Source organism: Mauremys reevesii, linkage group 3, assembly GCF_016161935.1.
Source record: "Mauremys reevesii isolate NIE-2019 linkage group 3, ASM1616193v1, whole genome shotgun sequence".
Classification (NCBI taxonomy): Eukaryota; Metazoa; Chordata; order Testudines; family Geoemydidae; genus Mauremys; species Mauremys reevesii.
The window spans coordinates 66,648,510-66,663,521 of record NC_052625.1 but is presented as its reverse complement, the minus strand read 5'-3'; the positions used below and the strand labels follow the sequence as shown (position 1 = coordinate 66,663,521).

The 15,012-nt window shown below is 40.2% G+C and overlaps 1 long non-coding RNA gene across 1 annotated transcript in view; it reads left to right on the top strand.

The window, feature by feature from the left end:
• Positions 1-995: 995 nt before the first annotated feature.
• Positions 996-15,012, top strand: part of LOC120402416 — a 54,161-nt gene continuing 40,144 nt past the window's right edge. Inside the window, exon 1 of the long non-coding RNA XR_005597229.1 lies at positions 996-1,129. This is a non-coding gene — a long non-coding RNA (uncharacterized LOC120402416). The remainder of the gene's footprint in view (positions 1,130-15,012) is intronic.

Below are 15,012 nucleotides of genomic sequence, written 5' to 3'. Positions count from 1 at the left end.
AAAGTTTGAAAATGTAACCTGAGTGTATCTGAAAGGCTCGAAAACTAAAAGGTTAATAAAAAGAACACATTTATTTATTAAAATCTCATGATTTTCAGCAAATCTAATGATTGTGGGGCTTAACTCATGATTTTTGAACATCTGGCACTGCTCAATATATTAGAGCTAACAGAAAATTGAATATCTAGTTTATTTTTAAATAACACTAAAGTTACAAAGTCAAACTTTTGTTATGATTTTGGCTATTGTTAATAAGCTGGTGTATAATTACTTACTGACATAGTGTAGCAAATGTGTGCCAACTGATAAAATTGTAAGTACTATATATTTCATTGATTTTATAATGTATAGATGTCTTTTTAAAAGGGCACAGCCGAATGCCCTTATGATAAGAGAGATCTGCTGAATTTCTTGACATGTATCAGGTGAAAGGCATATCAAATTCTGGTTTTATAATGAGACATATCACAGTCTAGGTGGCAGGTCACAAAAAGTTCAAGTAATATTTATGAAAGTTGCCACCCATTATAAAGATCTGGTTTAGAGAATGCCTTCAGGATTGAATCCTGAAATAAGACCTAACTACACTACAAGATCTACCCTACAGTGACTTGCCTAGCAGTGAAAACCAGCCTTATTGTCCGTGGGCTTCTTTGCCACCCTTAACCCCTCTCCTGGTTTCAGTCTGTCAGCCACTTTTACCTTGCCACATGATTTCCTGAACCATAGTTCAACACACACGCACTTGTTTTTCTTTTTCTTTTTTCTTTCTTGGGGTTGGGGGAGGGGAGCTCAGGGGAAAATGAATGTGCTTTTGTTTTGTTTTAGCCATTAAAAATAATTTACCACCTTAACTTCCCCATGCCAAATAAAAGTAGAGGCCCCCGGCACCAGTCACTCACGAACAAACAAACACAATAAATAAGAAAAAGAATAAACCAAACAAAAGCAGCAAACTTAGAACTAAGCAGTTCCCCATTCATTGCAATGGGATGATGCATGCCTAGCACCAGGTGTGTGGGGGTATAAACAGCAGCACTCAGAAGCCTCTTCACCTGGTCCAAAATGCTGTCTACCATCAAACTCTGTTAGCTTCCTTTGGATCGAGAGTGGTAACAACTCCTCTGAAGTAAGAGAGCCTGTTTTTGGTTTTTTTTTTTTTTAATAGTATAAGGGGACATGTAAGGAAGGAGTGACTTCTGCAGTGTGTGTTCTGCAGCTGGTTTCTCCTAACTTTGTCTTGGAGCTTGATATTAATTTCAACTGATAATTGTCATGCAAATTAGAATTATATTGACCTGTGAACAGGTACCTTAACTCTCTTGTAGTTTTCCCCCATGGCCTGTCTCACCCTGAAGGACAGATGTCTCTGTCGTGAACTTTGATTGTTAAATGATACAGTATCTATTAGTTAGTTTGGTAGTATTACTGAGATGTGTAAAGTGGATATTTGCAATAGTTACAAATAATATTCTTGCCATTTTATTTTGAGTCCTATGAAATTTGGTGGTTTTTTTAAAGCCCCAGGTCCTGGAGTCCTGTAAATATGACTCTCCGCTTTGATGCTTAACAAAAGGAAAGCTGTTAGTCCTCATGGTTGCAGAGAAAAGCTTGAAAACATATCCCCAATGTCCCAATAAGTTGAAGGCAAATAAAAGGAACCACAAAATATATTATTTTTAAAAATCTCTTCTGTGGGACCCGATTCATGATTTTTGGATGGTTGGGGTTGGCAATGCAGTGAAAGGGAGACAACAATACTACATTCCATATGAATAGCAAAGTAGGTGCTTATAATGTTTTAATTAGAGTAATCCATCTATTTTTCTGACCAGTTCTAATCAACTTGTGTAGAACCTTGAGCTTCTTGGTTAGAAAAGGAGGTGATGGTTTATAAATGATAATATTATTTTAGACATGGCATTTCTTGGTCAAACAAATTGGCTAAATTATTTGGAATTTACAGTCTTGGCAAAAGATGATTTACCCTTATAATGTTAATCTCTTCCTATGCAGTGTTATTTCCAGAAAATAATACATAGGGAACCCCTCATGGACTGAAAAGTTAAAATGATACAGATACTGTAATAGACCAAGACTGTGTAAACAATAATGCATGATCACAAGAATGTAGTAAAAATATATATTCCAAAAGCTTAGGTCTGAAGACTGCACCCGTAGCCAGTCTTATATGCCAATCTGACAAGAAAATGAGCAGTGTGTTGTACATGAATACACAGTTTTATGTATTTCTTATCTATGGACCCACTGAATACTAGACAAGCGCATCTTTAGCTATGAGAAATCCATGTTTGAGATTCCCCTTAATTTTGTAGAAGACTGAATTGCAGAGATGTGTCAAGTGCAAGGCAGAAGAAGTGGAAAATCCTTTCTTTTTTGGCTTTGTGAGGACAAAATTTGGAAAGGAAGAAGGGTGGGATAGAAGAGGGTTAACACTTCAGTAGCATCCAGGAGGATGTTGCACTACATGTACAGTTCCCGAAAATCTACAGAGAACAAAGCAAGGGAGAAGAGTGAGTGACCAGCTCCAGTCTCTTTCCCGGATTGGTAAATTCAAACTATGGATAAATGAATATGTTCTGTAAACCTCATTGATGCCTTTAAGCAATGAAACCAAGTCTAAAGGGGTGTGTGTGTGTGGGTAAAATCATATACTTAGTGTATGGGAGTTTGCATTATATTAGTTTACAAATAATTCATTCGATATAAAGGGGTCACATTTAAGCCCTAAGGCTGGACATAGATTTAGCTTTCAACCCTAACTCTACATTGTGAGTCTTAATTTATGCTAATGTTGCTCTTAAAACTTGTCTTTGCCTTCAAAGCCCTCCATAACTCAGCCCTGGTCTCCATCTGCCCTCCTCTTTCCTACACCACCTCCTATGGTCACAATAGCTCCGGGTTGGAATCTTGGGTTCTGATGCTACACACACTTACACACGTGCTTCAAGTTAAACGTGTGTATAAATGCTAGCAGGATTAAGGCCTTACATGAGGACATAGGTATTTACTGTAACAGCTGAGCGACTGTGTTTAAGCAAGGGCATTTTTGAAAATGTTCTGCTGGGCTGCTCATCAAAGTCCTGTTGCTGCTGCTTATATCCCCCACTACTTGTGCAATAGGCAGAGGAACAGCTACCTCCTCACGCCCTGCACAGATCCTTCATCTGGAGTGGCAATCCAGTTGTATTAACAACTGGGAATGGTAGATGATTCCATTGTTGTAAAGCACCATGTAAACAACAAAAAAACACTTTTTAAATGTAAAATTCCTTCTCAGAACCTTACTTACTGAACAGATAATGTAATCAAAACTCTGTTATAGAATAATGTTTTCACCTCTCTTTGACCATAAGTGACCCTATACAGTTCAGATTCATGCTAGACTATCCCATGATCATAGCTCACTTCTTGCTCTCTAGGTCAGGTAAGAAAAGTGTTACTAAACAAACATTTAAGAATTTCTCCTCAGCATTTTTTCCTATTAAAAAACCCACCCGCACCAATCTTCTCAAATATTGGGGGTTAAGCTAGTTGGATGCTGGTATAGCCTTTTAGCTATAGCCAGTAAAACAAACAGAACACCTCAGGAGAAACAGGAGACAAAAAAACCTCACTAAAATGTAATGTATGTAGATAGTTTTCAATATTTAAACTGCTAGATGTATAGTAAGTTGTTTCAATCAAACAACTTGGAGACAGTGAAGTCCAAACTGCCAAGGAGTCATTCCTCTGCATAGCAAACCACAGCTGGGTCTGAAGTTTTCCAAATTGGGGGAGAAAAAAAAAAGTAATGGTAATTCATACCTTTGTGTGTGTTCTCACAAGTGTTCCCCAAGAAACGCTTGCAGTCAGGAAGAAGCATTTCTATTTTTGGCTGGCTCTCAGCATTGGGGAGCTCCATCTCTCTAAGCAGATTAGAGGCAAGCATGGCAAAAGAGGTAGGAAAAACATTTAAGGCAGCTCCCGATACTGAACTTTATTCACTATCCCCTACCAAAGGGAAAACCTAGAGCAAGCCAAAAGGAGAAGATAAGTAGGCCCCATAAATACAACATGTAATCACTGTATTTCCTCCTAGAGCAAGTATTGTATGCTGCACATTCTGAACTTGGCTGAAGTGCCCTTTTTCAGAGAGAAACCATTCTGAATGTAGTAAGAAATCTCTACATTTCATGCTCCCATATTAATCTGCACATCAAGGCTGAGAGAAACAGAGCTCAGACTGTAATTGGGAATCCCAGTAAGCACTTCCAGCTTCTCAAAGCAGCTGGATTAACACGTTAGCACTCTCATGCAATGAATTATCATCTGCTCCGGATTATCTCTCCTATGTATGAAAACATCAGTGTCTTTCCAAGTCCAGTGTTAGGTTTTCTATCTAGAACTGCCTGACTGTTACAGGGAGGAAAAAATCAAGCCCTTTCTGTGATACACTAGGGGGAAGTATGTTTTAAGGAGACAAACTTCTAAAATATAGTTTATGCTTATTTGAAGCTTGACTCTTACGATTGTCTCAAGAGCAGGTTCCACAAAGGGGATTTAGGCTAAGTGTTGCAATCTCTACCTTTAGGTGCTCTGCCATATAGTAGAATCCATGGTCCTGAGTTAGGAGCTCAGGCTCCCTTTACAATAGGGAGAAATGGGAGCCAAAGAGTGGGATTAACCAATTCCAGCATGCTGAGTGGGAAGCCACCTAAACTAACCAGCAGGAAATGATAACCAGGGGGGATAGCCTGGCCCTAACTCCAAGTCTGAGGGAGGCATCTTTCTCCAGTTGGGGTTCACTGCCCTGAACCCTTTCTGGAGTTAGGGCCAATCTGTCTTAAGATCTTTTCTTTCCAAAAAATGGAGGCTGTAGTGGTGTTGGATACCCCTCTTGTACCCAATAGCTCAGTGGTTAGAGCACTCACCCAGGATCTGGGAGACTCAAGGGCTGATCTCCACTCTCCCTAAGAGGAGTAGGGACTTGATCCCAGGTTTGAGAATCTACATTTTGGACTTAAGTGTAGGCTCTTAGATCCACAAAGGGACTTAGGTGCCTATCTTGCTGCACTAGGAAATTGTTTTTAAACAAAAATGGCCAAATTCTCTTCTTAATAAACTCTGTTCTCTCTAAATCTGTACTAACTTTGTTGCATTTACACCAGCATGAGATAGAGTAGAATCTAGCCATATGTTTTTTGGAAAAGTGCAAATAGACATTAAGCAATTGCTACCAGGTTGAACTGTTGGTCTTGAACCTGCAAGTTGCCCTTTATACTGAATTTAAGTATCAACCAGCATAGAGAAAATAAATATCATACTCATATGAAAGTTTCTTATAAATCTTTAGGGTCCAAATATTACCTCTTAGTTATAGAATATTAGGGTTGGAAGGGACCTCAGGAGATCTTCTAGTCTAACCCTCTGCTCAAAGTAGGACCAATCTGCAAATGGCCCCCCTCAAGGATTGAGCTCACAACCCTGGGTTTAGCAGGCCAACATGCAAACCACTGACCTAGCCCTCCTCCCCTCACTGGTGTAGTCATCTTACACTAATGTGACTCCACTAATATCTGTGGAATTATTCCTGATTTGCATCATTATAAATGTTTTCCCTTACATTGTCACTACAAGTGCAGTACATGCAATAAGGGGAAATAGGCACAAACCAAAGCCACAGTTCTGATCTCTGGTCAAGTTTCAAACTTCCTGGGACCAGTTCTTCAATCTGATAAATCTGTGGTGTGCCTACAGATCCAGCCCCCCACATGGTGTGGGGAGAATCCTCTTGTGATGTGGGGACTCTTTAATGGCAGTAGTGGTAATAATTTCTCATTATTTTTTCCATAGTTGTTGTGTTTAACTTGTACATCAGCTGGCACCCAGTCTCCCCTTCAGAGGTACACATCAGAGTCTTGTAGAGTGGATGAGACCCATTGTATATATATCATTACCAATCACGCTGTCATTAGCATGGCCACCTATGTTTCAAGAGGAAAAGGGCATATGTTTTGGAAAAACACAAGACACAGCTTATTTTTTAAGGGATATTACCCCACAATGATCTAGTCATGATGAAAAATCAAACACTTACATCACAGAATATGATCCTTTGTATGATTATTTTTGAAGCCCACCTATAAACTAATCAAATGATGCATGTTACCTTCTTAATGGATAACAAGTAATGGAACACTAGGCACTAAATAAGGAATGTAGACACAGTGGGGAATGCTAATTATACCAAATACCTTGGGGAGAGAGGCAGAGGTAGGAATCTTGGTTTATGACTTGTGGGGATTAGATTTTTGTGGTGGTGATGGGAGGGTGTGGTAGACAGAAGAGATGCAATGTGATGTTGCCTGCTCTCTACAGATCAAACCCCTCCAGGCAGCTCCACTGAGGCTATATTTATGTTTGTTTGAAAATACAGATTTCAATGATAAGAGAGAAGCTGAAAAATGGCGCCGGGGAAGAGAAGAATTCCCATGACAGCACAGATCCAGAGAGCTGTACTGGGATGTGTGTGTGTGAGGGGGAGAATATCAAAGGGGAACCCCTTTCTTCATCCCTACCTCCCCTTGAAGCTGAGTGGAATTTGACCAATTGTAGGGAGTACTTCAGTCTTCTTCTATAACCTATAATGGTCATTTGATGTCACATCTATTGCCCATTTTACAGGGGGGCAAGATAGATAACTACCATGACTGGAAACGCCACAAGAAGCTCAGTGTTTCCTGCCCCTTTCCTGGGTTATTCCCATGGAAGTAATTATTGAGCTTTAAGGTAATATTGTCTTGGTCAATATTTGCTCTTCAGGTCAATAAATAGTAATTCTTCCTGAGGTGAAGAAACCCAGTCTCTTCTTACCTCATACTAAAGGAATTTTGAGAAGTGCCCCACATATAAAATGTCACTCTGGTAACTGTGCCCTTTGGAGCATCGCGGAGGATCTGGCACAACTTCACAGGGATTAAAAAGGATTGTGAAGTTTAGTTTGTTTACACACTGAATTACTATTGTAGTCTGGTTTTTGTGGTACCTTTCAGCACACTACTATAATAGGTGGCATTTACATTTTCATTTCCAGTTCACCTTTAAGAGACTGTGCCTTTGGAAATGAACTTCCCTATTTGTTTAATCTTGCAGAGCTTGATTTATTCTAAATAGCAGCATAATTTAAAATTGGATATAAATAATATGCCAGTTTACAGTTCCAAGTTTGCAAACATTACCAGGCATATTGCCAGATCCAAAGCCCATTGAAGTCAGAGAGTCTTTCCATTGACTTCAGTGGGCTTGGCTCAAGATCACAGTATTTAGCTACCATGATTAGTCCACTGCAGTAAGCAGTACACCCACTAGTTAGGCTTTCCAGGACCGGACTTTAAACTAGTAACTATTAACTCTCACATTAATCTGTCTTGCATACATTGCAATTTAAAAGCATGGGAGCCCCTGCAACTTGGCCCCCTTGTTTTTGATGGGGCGGGGTCAGGAATGGAAGCTGTGGTCCTGTCACCAAATATTCCAGAAGTATTATTTGCAGAAGGGTCTGTACTCTGAAAGAGTGTACTTTGTGTTCCTGGAAATCTGTCCTATTATTCATCAATGCCTGTGGTATTTCACAACTTGGAAACACAGACCCATATAGAGTAGGTATTATTAACCAATATGAAACTACTGTAAGATGTCATGAACCAGAACTGACTGGCTATCCTCACGAAAGACTTCATAAATTTGGACTCATTTTCAAAACAAACACTATACAATGAAGAGCAGAGACAAACTAAGGTGAATCTAAAAACTTAGGCCTAACAGAAATGGGGTCTTCCCCCAGGTACAGACTTCTCCAGCCATGCCCAATGGACATTTTCAAAACTAGAGAATTCTTTTATTCGTATAAGAATAATTATCTGTGCATTTCTGTGCACGCATCTCCTGAGGGAAATGATCCCACCCTGAGTAAGGACTGCAGGAGCTGATTCACTGTGAATAAACTCAGAATAAGAAACTTTCTTCTTCTAAAAAAATCCTTTAGGGAATTGAGTGGAATCTTCTCTGTAATTTTCTTTTTCAGTGATGCATCTTTTCCTTCAAGTTGTAGATGGCATGAGGATGTTGCCACTCTTTTAGCCAACACCAAACAACCTGACATTATGGGATACATTTCTAAAACATCTGCCAATGTGACATATGTAAAACTGGCATGATCAACATGATAAATCCCAAGGGCACATAGCCTCCTTGTAAATCGAGTGTCACTCATCTCCATCTTTGGCTTGGTCCTTAAGATGTTCTGACCAGATATTCCATTTTTGTCCATCACTGGTGATCTTATCATATCACCAAAGCTTTTGGCATTCACATGATCACTGGCCATGTAGTGGCATTCCTTGGCAAACTCGCTTCGTAATTTGTTGGTCTTCCATTCTAATAATATGTCCATACCGAGAAAGCTGCTGAAACCAAACCAGTGCTGACAAAGGCGGTTGCTGATCTTGTCCTGCCACTTAATTAGTAAAACTGGTAGTTGCACACCAATAGAAATACAATACCTCTTTCAAAAATGACTACATTAACACGAACTGGGTACCTTTTTAGTTCATGCCAGCAGCATTCGCATGAGGGAGTTACTAGCATAGTGAGCAGTGTGCACAGCAATTTGCATCCCTATAGTCCAAACTGTAGGGCCATGTAGACAAGCGAAGCCTTAAGTCTTGTGGTCAATTAAGAAATGCTGCTGAATGACATAACTAGCATGACTAATGTTTAAATATTAATACAAATCTCTCTCTTCACTAAAATATGTGGTCTTGTAATATTGGATTACTAAAGAGGACACTTGCAACAAATGACTTCTCTAAGGATATGTGAGGTTTTGAAATATCTGGTGACTCTCCAAATCTCAAATCCTGTACTGTGAGGATCTGAGCATGACCTGTAAGTCTTATGCAGGTAAAACTCCCATTGACTTCAGTGGGGCCTTTCCTATCTTGGGGCTTGTCTACACTAAAGCTTTTTACCTCAAGTTAATTAATTGCTGACTAACTATAGGTATTTAATACATTTGTAAAGACTAGGCTGAACAGTTTCCAAATGTTTGTTCCAGGATACGATCTGTGTGTGTGTATTTTGTACTTTGAATGGAAGCTTAGATTCTGCAGATGGTGATGCTCTTGTCTGGGAAAAACTTCCTATTCCCCCAAGGTGAATGGATTTATTTTTCCATGCTACCTTGTCATCATCTGTGCAACTTGCTCAGTATTTTAATCACATACTGTTTATCACAATACTTAGCCAGATAGAAGGTACGTCTTCATTTGTAACAGAAATACTGGTTAAAAACATAACAGTAACCAGTGTGTACATTTCAAACAAATCACCTTGGAAAACTGATACGATGAGGGTTTCTGATTCCCGGTGTTAACGCCTTGAAATTCACTGTTGATTTTAGTAGATGGACTCAATGTCAAGCTATATATTACAGTTTTATCAGTTAAAAACATTAAAAATGTTCAGAGCATTTTTCCTCCAAATTTTTCCCCCTGTAATCACTTTGAGTCCAGTGAATGCTCTTTCTTGACACACACAAAAGCTATATGATGCAAAAATGCAATCTCTAGCAGTATTCTTAAGTCAGAGCAACACCATGCTCTGAGTGTCTCTAGCCTCTGCTTGCCAGAAGCGGGGAGTGGATGACAGGGGATGGATCACTGGACGAATTGCCTGTTCTGTTCATTCCCTCTGAAGCACCTGGCACTGGCCACTGTCAGAAGACAGGATATTGAGCTAGGTGGACCATTGGTCTGACCCAGTATAGCCATTCTCATGTTCTTGCCCATGAATATGAGGACATAATCTAACAGAAAAATTGAAAACAAATTAAATTCCAAACAGTTCTTTTCAGTGCTTTTATTTATTAAAACGAGCAGTGAAATATTGCTTCAAGTTAGTTTTATCACTTTTATTGGTTTCAACCTAAAACTTAAAATGCTTTTTATAATATTCATAGGACTATAGTACAGAAAGGTAATTTTCATTCATTCTGCATTTTATTTAGAGGATCTGTTGACACAGAACCCTGGTTGAGCACAAGTTTGTGACCAAAGTCGTATTACGCTGATTGGAAGATTTTTTTTCCCCTTTCAGTGTATTGTCACAGCTGTTGGAGGAATACAAGTTATGATTCAATAAGCACTATTATAAGAAGTCAAAGAGCATTTTAGGAAAAGATACAGAGGCCTGATTCTGATTTTACACCCGTTTTTCATTAGTGTAACTCTGGTGACCAAGTTATTCCTGATTTTGTACCAATATGAGATTAGAATCAGACCTACAACACATAGGCCATGATCCAAAGCCCACTGAAAACAATGGGAGGTCTTTAAATTGTTTGCATGGGTTTTGGAGTAGGTCATTCGGGTATGTCGTAACTTCAGGGAACTTGCATGATTGACATCCATATGGGAGGCCTGGGTCAGCCTAACTTGGGTGTGGACAGCCAAAATGCAAAGCCATACTTGAGCACATCCGTATTTGTGTAAGGCGCTAGGACTTCTGGGGGCACATACCATTGTTCTTAGCGCTACAATAAACTGTGCCAATCTGAATTATTTTGTGTCATGGGACAACTTATCTGTCCTTTCTGGGCCCCTGTGTGGACATGCTCTTAGCCCGCCAAGTCAGTAAAGTAAACTCTCCTTCTGGATTGGCACAGTCTAGATTCTTGGTTTCAGCCTCTGTTCCAGCCAGTGGCAAGTCCTGGATCCAACTCAGAAGGATGACCTGTTCCAGCAGTTGGCATTAATGCAATTCTTCTTTCAGAAACATTAGATCAATGCAGGTCATGACACACAGTGGAGGGCATTTTGGCACTGGTTTGTTGTTCTGAGAAGGCAGTGACATACCTTGCTAAGAGGATTCTGCAGGATGCATGCAGAGATGGAGAAGTGGAGACAGCTGACGCAGCTTTAATAGCCGTGGGATCCCCCTACACTGACCAGAAGCTCTGGAGTAGGACTACAAGCAAAGAGTGGTGGGACATCATGCAGATGTGGGAGAAATCAGCAGTGGCTTCAGAACATCGATGTGAGGAAGGCCGCCCGTTCACTTCTTCATTGAAGACAGGACCTTAGAGAAGCTGCAAAGAAAACAGAAGATCTTTCAGTCCATTTAATAAAGTATTTACCATTCCTGTCAGAAGGCAGGTGAAATAATGACGATGGAACAAAGAAACTTAGGGTCAGATTGTGGTAGGTCCTGACCTGCACAGGTGCTAGGCATGATCTCATACTGGAGTGCAGATGCTGCCCCGCCACACCACACCACACCACACCCCAGTGCTTCCATGGCTACCTGAAAGGGTGAGGGAGGACAATGGGGAGACCACAACCCTGCTACCTGTATATGGTCAGCTGGGATATAGTGAAGGTGTTAACAGGCAATGTTGTGGGAACACAACCCATTGCTAGGGTGGCAAGACAACTGCTGCAACATGTGCTTCCTAGGACACCCCAGGGGGAATTCTGGCTGACTCAGAAAAACTGAGCTCGTTAAGACAGAATTTTGCATTCATCTGCATTGAATAAAACATAAGAAGTTGTCCAAACTTGGCTCATGCTGCTATTTGCAATGGGGTTTCATACAAGTGAAATGTAGGGCACAGCACTGTCTTAAGTAAGTGGTAATCGTCTGAGGAATGTATTTGTGAAATCTAGACTCAAGACTGAGATCTGGGTTAGAACCTTTGCTTTATCCTCTGTGAACTCCCATTTTCAATAAGTAGAGGTCATGTAAAATGACTACCAGCCCAAGTCCACACCCAGCAGACTGCAGCATTTCCTAATTAGGTTATATTCAATCTTTATAATGTGCTAGTAATAGATGTGATACTGCAGTGTAATCTCCACTGATATTATTCACTTCCCAGGAATGTACAGCTGAAGCTGCTCTGCTGGCTCTGACTGAAAACAATGGGTGTGCAGCTGACAAATAAAGTAGCTGTTTTACATTCCCTGAGCTATTCTGATTCTATTGTTTAAGTGATGTCTGCTGAACAGGTACTCACATTAGAAAACCAAGCACAATCACAATTTTGTTGATGTGGCAGCTATTTTTGAAGCTTATTAAAGCTTGTTAGTGCTTTTCCCATGCAATGAAAAACTGGACTTGCCTGTTGTAATATTGCCTGGCAGTTATGAATGGTTTCAACTCACATTTTATACTGAAAAAATGAGCTCATACTATATAATTGCAGGCTACCCCCAAGAATATTTTTATTCAGTATCGTCAGACTCTACATCAAAGATGGCAAAGAGCCTGATCCTTCAAGATGCTGAGTGATCTCAATTCCCACTGTAGTCAAATGGAGTGAAGGGTACTTGGCAACTTCCAGGATTAGCCCCTAACGTTTAAAGCTGATGGCAATTATTGTATGGAGCAAGACAACAAGTGAGAATGTTCCAGTTAGAATTTGGCTTTCTTCTTGTTTATAAGCTTAGCAGTTTTCATCAACATTACAATATTTATTCTCTGTCTTCCCCCATACATTCCATGTGCACTTCTTAACAATTGCCATATCCCTTACCCACGAATTAACATTTTATTTTTCTCCTTCAAAGCTTAGCAGACAATAACCATTAATTGTCTTTACTAAAAACAAAAGCTTATTGAGTTGAATCTGTTGGTTTAATATATACAGTGACCTTGATTCCTTCCCCAGCTGGCACGAGCGTATTCAGTTTGCATCCCTCTTCCAAGAGCACTGCAGAGAAAGGCAGTCTGAGCTTGCTATTGGAGATCCAAAGGCTGCCTGTGGATGTGTGTGAATTAGCACATACCGTGGCCAGCTTAACAGTGCTCCCGCCCTGGTCAGCACCATCCACTTTTGGGGCAGTGTTTGCTATCAAAGTGACCCAATGGAGCAGGGATCGAGGGCCTCTGAAGGTCCACTTGCTGACATTGGGGCCCTAGATAGAATAGCAAAAGCCAGAGTAAATTGCACAGCACTTGCATATCAATCTGTTATGATTCAGACACCGTAAATAAGGTGAACATCACTAAAAACAAAACAATCCCCCTTTCAAACAAGGGGTGAATTAGTCTTTCTCTCTCGCACATCTGTAGTATTAACACTGAAGAGGAGGATCATGCTCAAGCTAAACAAGAGACTCTGGACATCAGAAATAACAGTATCAGATTCTAAAAAATGGGTTCCAATTATTATAAAAAGACTTTCAATACTGTTCTCTACATATTCTGTTAAATATCCCAGTGGGAGACTTTTGGTCAAAGCTAACCACATTTCTTTGGACTTTCTTCTTTTAATGATTTCAGCGATATAAAGAATTTAGATGAAAAGCAGAAGTATTTCTACTGATTTTTTTTTAAAAAAAGAGAAAAAGATCCACTGCTCAGCCTGCTAGTGATTTTATTTATAGAAATTCCCAAAGCGGCAGTTACTAAAATAATCTGTGGCCAACAGGCTAAAGAAAACTTTAAAAAATTCAAAAAAGTCTCCTTCCAAGAACTGTATAATCATTTCCATGAAATTGTGTTATGTAACCCCTGGGCATTGTATTGACGTGGTATGAACAAATGGTGAGAGAAGATGAATTACTGGAGATCTATGTACCTTCAGTAATCCACTTGGATTGTAAAAAGGTGGGAGGAGACATAATCAAACATATTACTATATATTATCTAGCAAATGTATTCCAGAATGTAACCTTTGGAGTGCACTGTGAAACAGTATTAAATGGCTTTTGAAAAATATTGTAGGCTTGGAGTCTAACTTCCTTATTTATGACCAAAGCTTTTTGTGAAAAGCATTTACATTACCTTTAAACTCTCAACTTCTTGAGTTTACACTGTGCGCTGTACCACCGTAGTGTAGACAGTTGCTACAGTGACAGAAGGGGTTTTTTTTCATCACTGTAGTTAATCCATCCCCTCAAGAGGCAGGAACTAGGTTGATGGAAGAATTCTTCCATTGACCTAGCATTAAATCCTGGTATAGACAGACTGGCTTAACTACATCTCTTGGGATGTGCATTTTTCACACCCTGAGCGACATAGCTAGGTCAACCCAAGTTTTTTAGGTGTAGATAGGTGTAAAGGGATATACTTTAATGCAGGGGTCCCCAACGCAGTGCCTGTGGGCATCATGGAGCCCACGGGGCATCTAAATGCGCCCGCGTCCTGGCCAGCGGTGGAGCATCCGCCGAAATGCCGCCGAATTTTGGCAGCATTTCGGTGGCGACGCCTCTCGATGACGCCGCTTGCCGCTGACAAGCGACGTCATCGAGAGGTGGCGACGCCGAAATGCCGCAGAAATTCGGCGGCATTTCGGCGGACGCTCCACCGCCGCCATGGTCCTTTGTCTGGCGCCCGCCAGACGAAAAGGTTGAGGACCACTGCAAAGTTTAATGACCATAAAGCCCTTGTTCATGTCTTGTCAATTTATGGCTTTGAAACTGACAATTTCAAAACACAAAGGAATCAGTTTGCAAATTACATTTAAGTTCTGTGCTTACTAAGTGCCTGCTCCTGCTCCCAGTGAAATAAATGCTAAAGTGCCATTGACTTCAATGGGGCACATATAAATCCATTATAATTGCCATATGACATACTAGAAGTGGGATTTAAGTACTGATCTGAATTGGGACTAGTATGCCTAATGTCAATTAGGAACTTTAACTAAGACCAACCTTTCAACTCCAGCACAAGTTCCTACCTATGAAATCTTTAAATTATAGAGAGAAAGCATAAATCCTTGGTGGGAATGGGACAGGCATTTCCACTCCTACTTTGCAATCCATTTACAAGTAGCTGTATGTTATTATACAGTGTTAATGTTGAGATTTTAATTACACAGGAATTGAGAAACTAGGAATTCAGGTTTCCCTAGCAACCTTGATTCTTCCTCTATGTATACCCTACAGTAGGGGGAAAATGCATTTTCTATTAAACTACTCCTCCAGTAAGACTATACAAACAAGTTGA